The 16,791-nt window shown below is 43.7% G+C and overlaps 1 long non-coding RNA gene across 2 annotated transcripts in view; it reads left to right on the top strand.

The window, feature by feature from the left end:
• The window catches only part of LOC134346191 (uncharacterized), a 48,747-nt gene extending 32,361 nt beyond the window's left edge, over positions 1-16,386 (top strand). Inside the window, exons 5-6 of one of the 2 annotated variants that reach the window (XR_010017852.1) lie at positions 11,503-11,663; positions 15,822-16,386. This is a non-coding gene — a long non-coding RNA (uncharacterized LOC134346191). The remainder of the gene's footprint in view (positions 1-11,502; positions 11,664-15,821) is intronic. The other variant, XR_010017853.1, reaches the window with a different exon arrangement.
• Positions 16,387-16,791: the final 405 nt, after the last annotated feature.

Genomic DNA, 16,791 nt, shown 5'->3' with positions numbered 1-16,791 from the left:
CAGATCCCACCGTCAGCTCCTGGGCCCTCAAAGGCTCCATCTTCCTCTCACCCCAACCCTCCCCTCTCCACTGACACCCCCAGCCTCCCCCCTTCCCCCTCTGATCCCAGCTGTCATCCGTGCCGGGTCTTTACCATCCCCTCCGACCTTCAACTCTCTGAGGCAGAGCGCTCTGTCCTCAGTAAGGGCCTCACCTTTGTCCCCCTTCGCCCACACCTCAGTAAGTTCCGTGTTCGCCATGAGGCTGAACTCTTCTTCTGCCAGCTCCATCTCTGAGCCTACTTCTTCGGCAAGGACTCTCCCACCTCCACCGAGGACCCCTTCTCCCGTCTTCAACCTTCCTCCTCTTCATGGACACCCCGCTCTGTTTTTCTGCCTGCTCTGGATCTCTTTATTACTAACTGCCGACGGGACATCAACCGTCTCGACTTCACCGCATCTTGTTCCCATTCCAACCTCACTCCTTCCGAACGCTCTGCTCTCCACTCCCTCCGCACTAATCCTAACCTTACTATAAAACCCGCCGATAAGGGGGGGTGCTGTTGTAGTCTGGCATACTGACCTCTACCTTGCCGAGGCACAGTGACAACTCGCGGATACCTCCTTTTATTTACCCCTCGATCGTGACCCCACTAAGGAGCACCAGGCCATTGTCTCCCACACCATCACCTACTTTATCCGCTCAGGGGATCTCCCATCCACTGCTACCAACCTTATAGTTCCCACACCCCGCACTTCCCGTTTCTACCTCCTACCCAAGATCCACAAACCTGCCTGTCCTGGTAGACCTATTGTCTCAGCTTGCTCCTGCCCCACCGAACTCGTTTCTGCATACCTCGACACAGTTTTATTCCACCTTGTTCAATCCCTTCCTACCTTTTTTCGTGACACTTCTCACGCTCCGAAACTTTTTGAAGATTTTAAGTTCCCTGGCCCCCACCGCTTTATTTTCACCATGGATGTCCAGTGCCTATATACTTCCATCCCCCATCAGGAAGGTCTCAAAGCTCTCTGCTTCTTTTTGGATTCAAGGCCTAACCGGTTCCCCTCTACCAGCACTCTGCTCTGTCTAGTGGAATTGGTCCTTACTCTTAATAATTTCTCCTTTGGCTCCTCCCACTTCCTCCAAACTAAAGGTGTAACTATGGGCACCCGTATGGGTTGTAGCTATGCCTGCCTTTTTCTTGGCTTTGTGGAACAATCTATGTTCCAAACCTGTTCTGGTATCTGTCCCCCACTTTTCCTTTGCTACATCGACAACTGCATTGGCGCTGCTTCCTGCATGCATGCTGAGCTCGTTGACCGCATTAACTTTGCCTCCAACTTTCACCCTGCCCTCAAGTTTACCTGGTCCATTACCGACACCTCCCTCCTCTTTCTAGATCTTTCTGTCTCTTTCTCTAGAGACAGCTTATCTACTGGTGTCTACTGTAAGCCTACTGACTCTCACAGTTACCTGGACTATTCCTCTTCTCACCCTGTCTCTTGCAAAAATGCCATTCCCTTCTCGCAATTCCTCCGTCTCCGCCACACCTGCTCTCAGGATGAGGCTTTTCATTCCAGGACGAGGGAGATGTCCTCCTTTTTTAAAGAAAGGGGCTTCCCTTCCTCCACTATCAACTCTGCTCTCAAACTTATCTCCCCCATTTCATGCACATCTGCTCTCACTCCATCCTCTCGCCACCCCACTAGGAATAGGGTTCCCCTTGTCCTCACCTACCACCCCACCAGCCTCCGGGTCCAACATATTATTCTCCATAACTTCTGCCACCTTCAACGGGATCCCACCACTAAACACATCTTTCCCTTCCCCCCTCACTCTGCTTTCCGCAGGGATCGCTCCCTATGCGACTCCCTTGTCCATTCGTCCCCCCCATCCCTCCCCACTGATCTCCCTCCTGGCACCTATCCTTGTAAGCGGAGCAAGTGCTACACATGCCCTTACACTTCCTCCCTTACCACTATTCAGGGCCCCAGACAGTCCTTCCAGGTGAGGCGACAGTTCACCTGTGAGTCAGCTGGGGTGATATACTGTGTCTGGTGCTCCCGATATGGCCTTCTATATATATTGGCGAGGCCCGACGCAGACTGAGAGATCGTTTCGCCGAACACCTACCAGAGAAAAGCAGGATCTCCCAGTGGCCACACATTTTAATTCCACATCCCATTCCCATTCTGATATGTCTATCCACGGCCTCCTCTACTGTAAAGATGAAGGCACACTCAGGTTTGAGGAACAGCACCTTATATTCAGTCTGGGTAGCCTCCAACCTGATGGCGTGAATATTGACTTCTCAAACTTCCGCTAATGCCCCACCTCCCCCTCGTACCCCATCCATTATTTATTTATATACACACACATTCTTTTTCTCTCTGTCCTTTTTCTCCCTCTGTTCCTCTCACTATACCCCTTGCCCATCCTCTGGGCTTTTTCCCTCCTCCCACTTTTCTTTCTCTCTAGGCCTCCTGTCCAATGATCCTCTCATATCCCTTTTGCCAATCACCTGTCCAGCTCTTGGCTCCATCCCTCCCCCTCCTGTCTTCTCCTATCATTTCGGATCTCCCTCTCCCCCTCCCACTTTCAAATCTCTTACCAGCTCTTCTTTCAGTTAGTCCTGACGAAGGGTCTCGGCCTGAAACGTCGACTGTACCCTTTCCTAGAGATGCTGCCTGGCCTGCTGCGATCACCAGCAACTTTGATGTCTGTTGCTTGAATTTCCAGAATCTGCAGATTTCCTCGTGTTTACATTGTGCTTAGCTAGGCTTGAAACTTGACCAATTGCAGTTAAGGTTAATTGATTTGCATTTAAGGTGATTATCAGAACAGAAAGAGCTGGGGGTAACAATTACTTCTCAAAATAGTAATGTCCTTTGGCTCTGAGGGAGCAGATCTCCACACCTAGATCTTCTTGAAATGTATAAGGTCCTAAAAATAATAACAAGCCAACACGATTCTTGTGGATTCTCCATAACCTGAAGGAGTTGGCCATTTAAGATGGAAAGGAAGAGGAATTTCTTCTGCAGGGTCACCAAACTTTGGAATTCTCAGATCCAGAGAGCTGTGAAGATACAGCCAATTTCATCACCAAAATACATAGACCATTGGTCTAGAGAGAGTCGAGAAGGATCAAGGAGGAAAGTAGATTTGGTAACTAACAGATCAGCCATTATTGCATTGCATTCCAGAGTGGCCGACTCCTGATCTAATAAAAAAATCTGCTAAAGAATTCATCACAGGGAACAGATCTGTTATTGGGGAGGTGGAAGAATGAATTGCGTTCTTGCTCTGTAGATGCTGCTTGATCCATTTTGTTCCTCCAGCCAGCTGTTCTTTTTGTCCCAGAATCCAGCATCTGTGGTTCCTTGTAACTCCAGATCCTACTCCCATTTATAAAAACCTTGTATTAAAGTTTTATTACATCATTAGTCTTGCAGAATGCCTGTACATTCTTCTCATCCAAGCTGGACCCAGTTTAAATTGTCCTCAGCTCATTTACATTGCCTTGATGCTCGACAGCAGACCCAGAACTGAGGAGGAACAAATTGTATCTACACTCAAAGTTCAAATTAAATTTTATTATCGAGGTACATATATGTCACCACATACAACCCTGAGATTCATTTTCTTGTGGTATACTCAGTAAATCTATTGAATAGTAACTAAAACAGAATCAATGGAAGATCAACAAGAATGCAGAAGGCAACAAACTGCAAATGCAAATATAAATAAATAGCAATATATAACGAGGACAAAAAATAACCAGTTAGATCATTGGTTACACAAAATAATCTGCAGATGCTGTTGTCAAAGAAACACTCACAATGCGCTGGAGGAACTCAGCAGGTCAGTCAGCATCAGTTGAAAAGATTAGTTGACGTTTCGGGCCGACTAATCTTTTTTTTTTGTGAAGAATGCAGGTAGTTGAAAAAAACAGTAATTTTTAAGACAAAGGGGTGGGGAAGGGGAAGCAGGGAGGTGATTGTCAGGAGAACAATAGTAGAAGGAGGCAGAACTATGAGGGAGGTGATGTGAAATAGGGATAGAGGAAGGAAGGGGGAGGGAATTACCGGAAGTTGGAGAATTCTATGTTCATACCAAGGGGCTGGAGACTACCTAGATGGTATATGAGGTGTTGCTCCTCCAACCTGAGTTTACCCTCATCATGGCAGTAGAGGAGGCCATGTATGGACATATCTGAATGGGAATGGGAAGCAGAGTTGAAGTGGGTGGCTACTGGGAGGTTCTGTCTGTTGTGGTGGACGGAGTGGAGGTGCTCGACGAAGCGGTCCCCTAATCTGCATTGGGTTTCACCGATGTAGAGGAGGCCGCACCGGGAGCACCGGATGCAATAGGTGACCCCAACAGATTCACAAGTGAAGTGTTGCCTCACCTGGAAGGACTGTTTGGGGCCCTGAATGGTGGCAAGAGAGGAGATGTAGGGACCGGTGTAGCACTTACGCTTAAAGGGATAAGTGCTGGGTGGGAGATCCGTGGGGATGGACGTGCGGATAAGTGAGTCGCAGAGGGATCGATCCCTGTGGAAAGCGGAGATGGGTGGAGAGGAAAAGATGTGCTTAGTGGTGGGGTCCTGTTGAAGGTGGTAGAAGTTGCGGAGGATAATGTGCTGGATCTGGAGGCTGGTGGGGTGGTAGGTGAGGACAAGGGGAACTCTGTCCCTGTTGTGGTGGCGGGAAGATGGAGTGAGGGTCGAAGTGCGGGAAATGGAGGAGATACCCATGAGGGCATCATTGATCACTGTAGAAGGGAAACTACGATCCTTAAAGAAAGAAGACATTTGAGATGTCCTGGAACGGAAAGCCTCATCCTGGGAGCAGATGCGGCAAAGACGGAGGAACTGGGAATAGGGAATGGCATTTTTGCATGTGGCAGGGTGGGAAGAGGTATAGTCGAGGTAGTTATGAGAGTCAGTGGACTTGTAGAAGATGTCAGTGGACAGTCTGTCTCCAGAGGTGGAGACCAAGACATTGAGAAAGGGGAGAGAAGTGTCAGAGATAGACCAAGTGAATTCGAGGGCTGGGTGAAAGTTTGAAGTAAAGACGATGAAATTGACGAGCCCAGCATGGGTGCAGGAAGCAGCACCAATCTAGTCGTCAATGTTTTGAAGGAAAATTTGGGGAGCAGTACCAGAATAGGTTTGGAGCACAGACTGTTCCACATAACCAACGAAGAGGCAGGCGTAGCTGGGTCCCATGCGAGTTCCCATAGCTACACCCTTAGTCTGAAGAAAGTGGGAAGAACCAAAAGAGAAGTTATTAAGTATGAGAACCAGTTCTGCCAACCGGAGGAGGGTAGTGGTGGTGGGGAACTGGTGAGGTCTATTATCCAGGAAGTAGTGGAGGGCTTTGAGGCCTTCTTGATGGGGAATGGAGGTGTATAAGGATTGGACATCCATAGTAAAAATGAAGTGGTTGGGACCGGGGAACTGGAAGTAATTGAAGAGGTGGAGGGCATGGGATGTATCTCGGATGTAGGTGGGGAGGGACTGAACTATGGGTGACAAAATGGAGTCCAGGTAGGCAGATACAATCATTGGTTGTAGGAACACATCAATGGATGGGCAAGTGAGTATAGTTATCCTCTTTTCTTCAGGAGTCTGATGGTTGTGGGGTAGTAACTGTTCCTGTATCTGGTGGTGCGAGTCCTGAGGCTCTTGTATCTTCTACCTGATGGCCGCAGGAAGAAGAGAGTATGAGCTGGGTGGTAAGGATCACTGATGATGGATGCTGCTTTTCTGTGACAGCATTTCATGTAGAAATGCTCAATGGTTGGGAGGGCTTTACCCGTGATGTATTGGGCTGAATCCACTACCTTTTCCACGACACTTATGAATTCTGAACACTTACAGACATGCTATAACTTTAGAAGACACAATAGGTAATATATATTTTTTGGCAATGTCATCATCATCATCAGCAGGTGCCGTGCCCAGTTTGAGCTTTGACTGCCATGGCCCACATACTCATGTTTCGGGTCAAGTGGATCAATTCATTTGTATTCATTTCCAGTTCTCTGGCTGCTGTTTCCATCATCATTTGTCTTTGTCTTCCTCTTGCTTTCTTCCCTTCAATCTTTCCCATAAATACTGTGCATTCTAACTCCTCTTTCTTAATCACATGTCCAATGAAGTTACATTGCCTTTTCATGATCTGGTACATCATTTCTCTTTTTGTATTTTCTCTGTTCATGACATTCTCGTTAGATATTTGTTTCATCTATGATATTCTTTGCATCCTCCTCAAAAATAACATCCCTGCTGCTTCAATGCATTTCCTCATGTTACTAGATATTGTCCAACATTCTGAGCTATATAACATAACTGGATAAACGTAACATTTCAGTACTCTGAGGCGGGTTGTCATGCCTAGTATTGGTCAGTATACTCTTCATTCTCGTAAAGGTGTCTTTTGCCATCCCTATTCTTCTTTCGATGCCCACATCGCACCTGCCATCTGATATCACCCAGCTTCCTAAGTAGCAAAAGTTCTGTACTCGTTTTATGCCTTCCCCATTTGTTTTCAACCTGCAGAAAGGATTTTCCTTCTTTTTGGATATCACTATACATTCTGCCTTTTTGCAATTGATAGATAGACCCATTTTTGCAGTTTCTTCAACAATTATATCAATTAAGTTTTGTAGTTCTTCCTCCGGAATTGCAATTAACAATTGGCAATGTAGGAAATTAAAATAATAACAAAGAATGCTGGAAAATCTCAACAGGTCATACAGCATCTGGGGACAGAGAAACAGTTAATATTTCAGGTTGATTTCATGTTACATGAAACTACCTTGTTAATAAGCCTTGCAACACCTGCTCAAACATATCTGAGAGAATTTACTTTCCACTAATCTTTTCAAATCATCTAATTTATTTATTTTGATTGCTGACATTGTTCTCTTTTGATCTTCTGCAAGATTCATTAAAAATTTATTTCAAAACCTTTGTAAAGTTACTTGTTCTACAGTGTCTGTTGTTTAATCTCTTTAGGCATCTCGCATGAATTCTTCTTTGCAAAATGATACCATTTATCTTTATAAGATGAAAGTTTGATGGTGGCAGGCAGCTTCAAATGTTCTTCTTTTCAGGTTTTTCATCTCTACTGAGCTTCAGAAGACCAAATAAGGAAAATACAATCTAACAGTATCCACATAACACATGAAACATGGGAGAATAGAGTGACTGAAAAATTAACTCACTTATTGAAATAAAGATGTTAATAATGAGGGTCCAGGTACGTATGATGGAGTTATAGAAAGATACAACATTGAAAACAGACCCTACAGCCCATTAATCCAACGCCAACCATCAACCACCCCTTAATCCTGCATGAACTCAGCTGTGGAGATACTTGAGACTGCAGTTGCTGGAAATCTGGAACAACGTACAAAATACTGGAGGAGCTGAATGGGTCAGGCAGAATTTACTTCGAGGGAATTAAACAGCAGATGCTTTGCTTCTAGATCCTTCATTACGATTAGAAAGAAAGAGGGGAGTATAAAGAGCTGGTGGAAAGGAGTGGAGCAAACATTGACCGATCATAGATGGATCCAGGTGTGGTGCGGTGACAGGCAGGTAAGGAAGGGGTTGTCTGAAAACAATGTAAGAATCAGGGAAGTGATAAGTAGAAGTCACAAACTGCTGCAGAAGATGGAATCTGATAGGAGATGGTGGTGGAGGATAGAATAAAGGGAAGGAGGTGGGGTGGGGAATGGTGGGAGGAATGCATGGGTGATGGGCAGATCAAGATGGCACAGGAGGGGGAAAGAGAAGGGGTGATAAGGCCGATGGGATAAGGAGAAACAAAGGGCAGATAGTACGGTGCAGTTATCGGAAGTTAGAGGAATTCAGATTGGTTGAGTGTTATCTGGAGAATATTTAAGTTTGCTAATAACACCACTATTGTTGGCACAAGTGGTGATGAATCAACATATAGGAGGAAGATTGAAAATCTGGCTGAATGGTGCCACAACAACAACCTCTCACATAACATCGGCAAAACCAAAGAGCTGCTTATTGACAATGGGAATAGGAAATCAGAAGTCCATGAGGTAGTCCTCATTAGGGGATCAGAGATGGAGAGGGTCTTCAACTTTAAATTCCTCGGCCTGATCATTTCAGAGGATCTGTCCTGGGCCCAGCACATAAATGCCATTGCAAAGAAGGCAGGGCAGTGCCTTTACTCTCACAGATGTTTGGGAAATTTCAGCATGTCATCTATAACTTTGACAAACTTCTATAGATGCACGGTGGAGTGCATAAGGACAGGTTGCATCCTGACCTGGTACAGAAACACCAATGCCCTTGAACAGAAAAGCCTACAAAAACCTATATGTATGGCTCAGTCCATCACGGGAAAATCCATCCCCACCATTGAGCATATCGGAAAGGAGTACTGTTGTAGGAAAGCAACATCGATCATCAAGGACCTCCACCATCCAAGCCATGCTCCCTTCTCACCCCTCCCATCAGCAAGGAAATCTAGGAGCCTTAGGTTCTTCATTCCTCACCACCAGGTTCAGGAACAGTTATGTCCCCTCAACCATCAGGCTTTTGACCGGAGTGGATAACTTCACTCACCCCAATACTGAACTGATTCCATAACAGATGGACTCACTTTCAAGGACTCTGCAAGTCATATTCTCAATACTTATTTATTTATTTGCTTATATTTGTGTGATTTGTTGTCTTTTGCATATTGGGTTGTCCGTCTTGGTTGTGTGCAGTCTTTCATTGATCCTACTGTGTTTTTCTGTACTTACTGTGATTACCTGCAAGAAAATGAATCAAAGGGTAGTTTATGGTGACATGCAGTCCTATAAAAAGTATTCACTCCCCCTTTGAAGTTTTCATGTTTTATTGTTTACAACATTGAATCTCATGGATTTAATTTGGTTTTATTGACACGGGTCAACAGAAGAAGACTCTTTCGTGTCAAAGTAAAAACAGATCTCTACAAAGTGATCTAAGTTAATTACAAATATAAAAATCAAAATAGTTGATTGCATAAGTATTCACTGCTTCAGGTCTCTATCAGCTTTGCACATCTGGACACTGCAATTTTTCCCCATTCCTCCTTACTAAACTGCTCAAGCTCTCTCAGATTGCACGGGGATCACGAGTGAACAGCCCTTTTCAAGTCCAGCCAAAAATAATCAATTGGATTGAAGTTTGGACTCTGACTTGGCCACTTCAGGACATTAACTTTGTTGTTTTAAGCCATTCCTATGCAGCTTTGGCTTTATGCTTGGGGTTATTGTCTTGCTGGAAAACAAATCTTTTTCCAAGTCGCAGTTCTCTTGCAGACTGCATTAGTTTTTCCTCCAACATTTCCCTGTCTTTTGCTGCATTCATTTTACCCTCTACCTTCACAAGTATTCCAGGGCCTAGTACAGTGAAACATCCCCACAGCATGATGCAGCCTCCACCATGTTTCATGGTAGGATGTTGTGTTTTAGATGATGTGCGGTGTTTGGCTTACCACAAACATAGTGCTTAGTCTGATGGCCAAAAAGCTCAATTTGGTTTCATCAGACCACAGAACCTTCTTCCAACTGACTTCAGTGTCTCCCACATGACTTCTGGCAAGCTCTAGCCGAGCTTTCATGCAAGTTTTTTTCAACAGTGGCTTTCTCTTTGCCACTCTCCCATAAAGCTGTGACTGGTGAAGCACACAGGCAACAGTTGTTGTATGCGCAGTCTCTCTCAACTCAGCCACTGAGGTTTGTAACACCTTCGGGTTTATCATAGGTCTCTGGGTGGCCTCCCTCACTAGTCCTTTTCTTGCAAGGTCACTCCGTTTTTGAAGATGGCCTGATCTAGGCAGATTTACAGCTGTGCCATATGCTTTCCATTTCTTGATGATTGACTTAACTGTGCTCCAAAGGATATCCAGTGACTTGGAAATGTTCTTGTATCCATCTCCTGACCTATATTTTTCAATAATCTTTTCACCGAGTTGCTTAGAGTGTTCTTTTGTCGGCATGGTGTAGTTTTTATCAGGATTTTGACTCACCAGCAGTTGGACATTCCAGGTACAGAGGTACAGGTGTAGTTTTACTACGATCAACTGAAAGACCTTGACTGTACACAGATCTCCAAAAAAAATCTCCATTTAACTAATCATGTGACTTCTGAAACCAATTGGCTGCACCTGTGATGATTTGGTGTGTCATATTAAAGGGGGGGGGGGTGGTGAATACTTATGCAATCAATTATTTCCTGTTTAATATTTGTAATTAACTTAGATCACTTTGTAGGGATCTGTTTTCACTTTGACACGAAAGAGTCTTTTTCTGTTGATCAATGTCAAAAAAGCTAGATTAAATCCACTGTGATTTAATATTGTAAAATAATAAAACATGAAAACTTCCAAGAGGGGTGAATACTTTTTATATGCACTGTATATGAACTTTGATTACAAATTAACTTTGAACTTTGAACCTATTCAAAATATGATCAGTGGGCTGTCATTTGCCAGACAGAATCTACAGCGTGATGTTAAAGGTGTTTTATTTTTGGTTCAGATGTTAAACAGATCAACATTCTCTTTCTGTTAAAGCATTCAATGCTACTATTCAGATGAAGAATAGTGATGTCAAAATGTTATATCTCTTACCTAACACAACGTTCTAATCATGGCTATATTTTTATCCATTGGAGCTTGATATATGCAAATTGATGGCAGTGTTTCCGATACCATATTTGAGATTAAACTTGCACAATAATGTATTGGACATAAATTTACTCAGGATCAGCTGGTGGGATCATAAAATTGTAGAGCTTTGTTATCTGAGTTACCTCCCTTCCTCAAATTTTGACCTTCTTGGACATTTCCCAATTTATTCCAACTCCATTACTGGCCATGTCTTCAGCAACCTGCGCACAAACTCTGGAATTCCTGCACTATGCCTCTATCACTATTTCTGTCTCTCTGTCTCTCTCTCTCCTTCTTTAAGACACTCTTCAAATTTTACCTCCATTTGTCTCTCAAAGCAAAGACAGCTTGGTATAGCAACTGCAGAGCCCAAGACCGCAAGAAATTGCAGAGAATAGTAAACATTGAAACAAGCATCCCCTCTATGGGTTCTGCCTTCTCGCTGCCTCAGAGAAGCAGCCAGCATAATCAAAGACCCCTCCACCCTGAATGTTCTCTCTTCTCTCTTCTCCCATCAACCATAAGATACTAAAGGCAGAAAGCACTTAGAACTAGACTCAATAATAGCTGCTATCCCATGGTTGTAAGACTATCCCCGAGTTTGATAAGATGGACTCTTAACCTCACAATTACCTTGGTATGATCTCACACCTTATTGTCTACCTGCACTGCAGCTGTTGTATTTTATTCTGCATTGTGCTTTTGCTTTACCTTGTTCTATCTCAATGCACAGTGTAATGACTTGATTTGTATGATTTTCAGTATACGGATGTTTCACAAGGTTTGTTGTTGCTTTCATGATCTACAGTACTGTATTTGTCATCGCAGAGGGGAAAGCGAATCTGTAAATCTGGCGAGAGCAAAGGATGTTGGGAATGTCGAGGGTGAAGCACGGTGAAAGGGGTGTCGGACAGGTGGCAGTGAAGGAGTGCTGGAGCGGAGGGCAGGGCACGTGTGCAGACGCACCCTGCTTTGAGACTCCAAACAAGGTCACTTGATTCCAAACAACTGGTCTATTGATCATCACAGAATGTCTCTCTAGTGCTTTCAGCTCTCTCTCCTCTCCCTTCCCCTTTCCTCTACCATGATTCCCCTCTCACTTTCCCCTTCCCACTCTCAGTCCACAGTAGAGACCCATATCAGAATCATAGAAACACAGAAACATAGAAAATAGGTGCAGGAGTAGGCCATTCAGCTCTTCGAGCCTGCACCGCCATTCAGTATGATCATGGCTGATTATCCAACTCAGAACCCTGTACCTGCCTTCTCTCCATACCCCCTGATCCCTTTAGCCACAAGGGCCATATCTAACTCCCTCTTAAATATAGCCAATGAACTGGCCTCAACTGTTTCCTGTGGCAGAGAATTCCACAGATTCACCACTCTCTGTGTGAAGAAGTTTTTCCTCATCTTGGTCCTAAAAGGCCTTTATCCTCAAACTGTGACCCCTCGTTCTGGACTTCCCCAACATCGGGGACAATCTTCCTGCATTTAGCCTGTCCAATCCCTTTAGAATTTTATACGTTTCAATCAGATCCCCCCTCAATCTTCTAAACTCCAGAAAGTATAAACCTAGTCGATCCAGTCTTTCATCATATGAAAACCCTGCCATCCCAGGAATCAATCTGGTGAACCTTCTTTGTACTCCCTCTATTGCAAGAACGTCTTTCCTCAGATTAGGGGACCAAAACTGTACACAATACTCCAGGTGTGGTCTCACCAAGACCTTGTACAACTGCAGTTGTACCTACCTGCTCGAACCCTCTTGCTATGAATGCCAGCATACCATTCACCTTTTTCACCGCCTGCTGTACCTGCAAGTCCACTTTCAATGACTGGTGTACAATGACACCCAGGTCTCGTTGCACCTCCCCTTTTCCTAATCGGTCACCATTCAGATAATAGGAAGAGGCGCAGTCGACGTTTCAGGCCGAGACCCTTCGTCAGGACTAACTGAAGGAAGAGTTACTCACTCTTCCTTCAGTTAGTCCTGACGAAGGGTCTCGGCCTGAAACGTCGACTGCGCCTCTTCCTATAGATGCTGCTTGGCCTGCTGCGTTCACCAGCAACTTTGATGTATGTTGCTTGAATTTCCAGCATCTGCAGAATTCCTGTTGTTTACCATTCAGATAATAATCTGTTTTCCTGTTCTTGCCACCAAAGTTGATAACCTCACATTTTTCCACATTAAATTGCATCTGCCATGAATTTGCCCACTCACCTAACCTATCCAAGTCACCCTGCATCCTCTTAGCATCCTCCTCGCAGCTAACACTGCCGCCCAGTTTTGTGTCATCTGCAAACTTGGAGATGCTGCATTTAATTCCCTCATCTAAGTCATTAATATATATTGCAAACAACTGGGGTCCCAGCACTGAGCCTTGCAGTACCCCCCTTGTCACTGCCTGCCATTCTGAAAAGGTCCCATTTATTCCCACTCTTTGCTTCCTGTCTGCCAACCAATTCTCTATCCACATCAATACCATACCCTCAATACCGTGTGCTTTAAGTTTGCACACTAATCTCCTGTGTGGGACCTTGTCAAAAGCCTTTTGAAAATCCAAATATACCACAACCTCTGGTTCTCCCCTATCCACTCTACTAGTTACACCCTCAAAAGATTTTATGAGATTCATCAGACATGATTTTCCTTTGACAAATCCATACTGACATCGTCCGATGATTTCACCGCTTTCCAAATGTGCTGTTACCACATCTTTGATAACTGACTCTAGCATTTTCCCCACCACCGATGTCAGGCTTACCGGTCTATATTTCCTCAGTTTCTCTCTCCCTCCTTTTTTAAAAAGCGGGGTTACATTAGCCACCCTCCAATCCTCAGGAACTAGTCCAGAATCTAACGAGTTTTGAAAAATTATCACTAATGCATCCACTATTTCTTGGGCTACTTCCTTAAGCACTCTGGGATGCAGACCATCTTGCCCTGGGGATTTATCTGCCTTCAATCCCTTCAATTTACCTAACACCACTTCCCTACTAACATGTATTTCGCTCAGTTCCTCCATCTCACTGGACCCTCAGTCCCCTACTATTTCTGGAAGATTATTTATGTCCTCCTTACTGAAGACAGAACCAAAGTAGTTATTCATGTTTAACATCACTGACATATGTCTTGGAATTTTGTTTTGTGGCAGCAGTACAGTGCAATACATAAAAACACTGCAGTACTATGCTTAGACACCTTAGACTTTTGCACGGTACCATACACTACACCTCAATACATGTGATAATAAAAGAATTCTAATTCCAATACCTCCAGAAATCTATTCTGAGAATCTGTGTTAAATGTTGTTTGCTAATTCTCCTGTGAAGAACTTTGTTCTTCAAAGTTGCTATGTAAATACAGATTAACAATGTTTGAATGTGCAGATCAAGAAGCCAGATGAATAGATAGGAATGCAGGTATTTGAATGAAAGTTACACAATTCAACTTCAAAACGGTTAATAGATAGATTGTAATAACACATCTCATTATCTTGTTTGTTTTTTTTACACCTTTTTTTACACAGCAACAAATCATACATATCATTATGGCAACTGCGGTAAAGGCAATATTCATGGGGAGTACAGATGTTTTGAAACTATGAAAAAATATGGCAGTTTATCAAAAACTTCTTGAGGTGTTTAATGATTCCCTTTTCTTGGAAGCATAGACTAATTCATTTCCTTTCGAAAGGCTCTGATAAACCTTCCCAGAAAAGCAGTGTTTATTAGTGTTGATTGAACAGCAGCACCTCCTGCAGATTTTTTAGAAGTTTTTTGTCACACAGAGTTTCTGCTTATGGTAGATGTTCACAGTGAATGCATATATTGCCCATAACGACATGTGGTAGCAATTATCTGTCTATGTGAGGAAAGGTTAGAAATTAAATTACCGCAGAAACTGACTCCTACAGAGAGTATAATTGAGTGTCTTTGTGACTTCCTTCATTTCCACTATTTAAAACAAGCTAAATAATAACAGTGCTGTGTTAGAAAGAGGCTTGAATGTATGCAGATTTGGTGGGACATTTTCTCTTCATTGCCTGTTTTCTCTTTGCTGGTATATTAAATTTGGCTCTGCCTTGGGGATTCCAGACCATGTTCAGTCAGGGAGCAGGTATTAGTGAAAGGTGGAAGGGTTGATTAAGACTTTATGAGAAGAGGCATGCAATTACCAAGGGAACAAACAATCCTCAGGTTGAGTAGGTAGCAGAGACTCAAGCTGTTGACTGAATAAATGGATCAGGCAAAGTCAACAAAGGTGGACAAAAATAAATGATTAGTAAAACCTCTCCCGGTCCCGCTGGAAATCCTATTAGTGAACACTCTGCACTATTTAACAAGACAACCCAGAAGCAAAACAACTTGACTGTATTTGATAGCCCAAATCTATGCTGTGTGGCTAACATTAGTCATGCCATGTCATGCAGAAACATCAAATCAATCTTTTGCAGGTCAAGGATAACATCTCTCTTGATGCAAATAAAGTAGAAACTCTGCTACTGAGTTAATCCCTGATAGGTGTCCGTGACTTTAGAAACAAGGCAGAGTTTATTAACACAAGAAAATTTGCAGATGCAAGAAATCCAAGCAACACACACAAAATGCTGGAGGAACTCAGCAGGCCAGTCAGCATCTGTGGAAAAGAGTACAGTCAACATTTTGTGCTGAGACCCTTCAGCAGGACTGAAAAAAATTTTCCAGTCCTGATGAAGAGTCTCATCCCGAAACATCGACTATTTTCTCTTTTCCATCGATGCTGCTTGGCTTGCTAAGTTCCTCCAGCATTTTGTTTGTGTTGCACAGAGTTTATTAATCTGCCCTTGATTGCAAGCATGAAATGGGAAAGGCAGTGGTGTGCAAATATATTTTTTTTCAGAAATTTAGTCCCATTTAATTTAGCACCACTGACAAGTCTTGGTCCCTCAAGCCTCCCTCACCTTTCACAATAAACATAGCTGATCTTCTGATCTATGGTGGAAAATTCCTCACTCCTGCAAAGATGCTGGTCGACTTGCTGAGTTCCTCCAGCATTGCTCCAGATCTAGCATCTGTAGGATCTGATGTTTCCATGGCTGATCTATGCTGCATCAACTCTTCCTCCGTATCCATTTCTCATTATCTGTTATACCTCGATCTTTCAGATTCTTATCTACTTGACTCTCTTTGGATGAGATGATAAGTGGGTGTTTGGTGAGCTCCAGCTGGAGAAAGTGAAATGGGCAGCAAGCCTGGACAGTGGAAATACGACAGACTGCATCATGGACTGGTCCTGCAATTTGCAGCTGCAGAGAGGAATGTACTCAGGCCAATACATAGTGGTCACACTCCTCTCCACTCTTGGCAGTGTCTCCATCATATACTGCCTCAAGAAGCATCAAAGATCAGTCATCAAAGGTCCCCACCATCCAGGACATGCTGTCATCTTGTAGCTTCATTTGGGAGTTGGTACAGAATCCCAAAGTCCCACACCACCAGGTTCAAGATCAGTTACTTCTCTTCAACCATTTGGTTCTTGAACCAATTTGCAAAACCCTGATCACTACCTTAGCCGACCAACACTATGACTTTGCCCTATAATAAACTTAGATTATTTTGTTCTAATTTTATTCTGTCTTGCATAATTTTGTATAATCTATGTTTAATTAAGTTTTTTTCTTGTGTTGTGTGCCTGTGAAGCTGCTGCAAGAAGTTTTCCATTGCACTTGTGCCTATGACAATAAACTCAACTCTGGCTTTGAACTTTGACTCCAAGTTGGTGAACACCATGTACATCACGTGCCAGGCAATTATCCCTCCTACACAAGAGAATTCAGCCAGCTTCTTTTGAAATCCAATGATGCCACAATATTGATGGTAGAAACAGTAAGGACTGCAGGACACAGTTTTTAGTGCTGTGCAGGAATAGAGAGACTGAAACACAAGGGCATAATTGTCCGGAAGTGGTGGGAGTATAGCTGAATGACAGTCCAGTGCTGAACTTCAGGCTTCACCCTAGGACTTACCACTCATAGGTTTGATCTTTGCCAATCATGGATACATCCTACAGCCCTCAGCTTCCAGACTCGGATGGACCCCCAATCCCAGTTGTCTGGGCCTTCATGACTCCTTTAG

Source organism: Mobula hypostoma, chromosome 5 (genome assembly GCF_963921235.1).
Source record: "Mobula hypostoma chromosome 5, sMobHyp1.1, whole genome shotgun sequence".
Taxonomy (NCBI): Eukaryota; Metazoa; Chordata; class Chondrichthyes; order Myliobatiformes; family Myliobatidae; genus Mobula; species Mobula hypostoma.
Note: the sequence above shows the minus strand (reverse complement) of the source record. Positions and strands in the feature narration are given on the sequence as shown.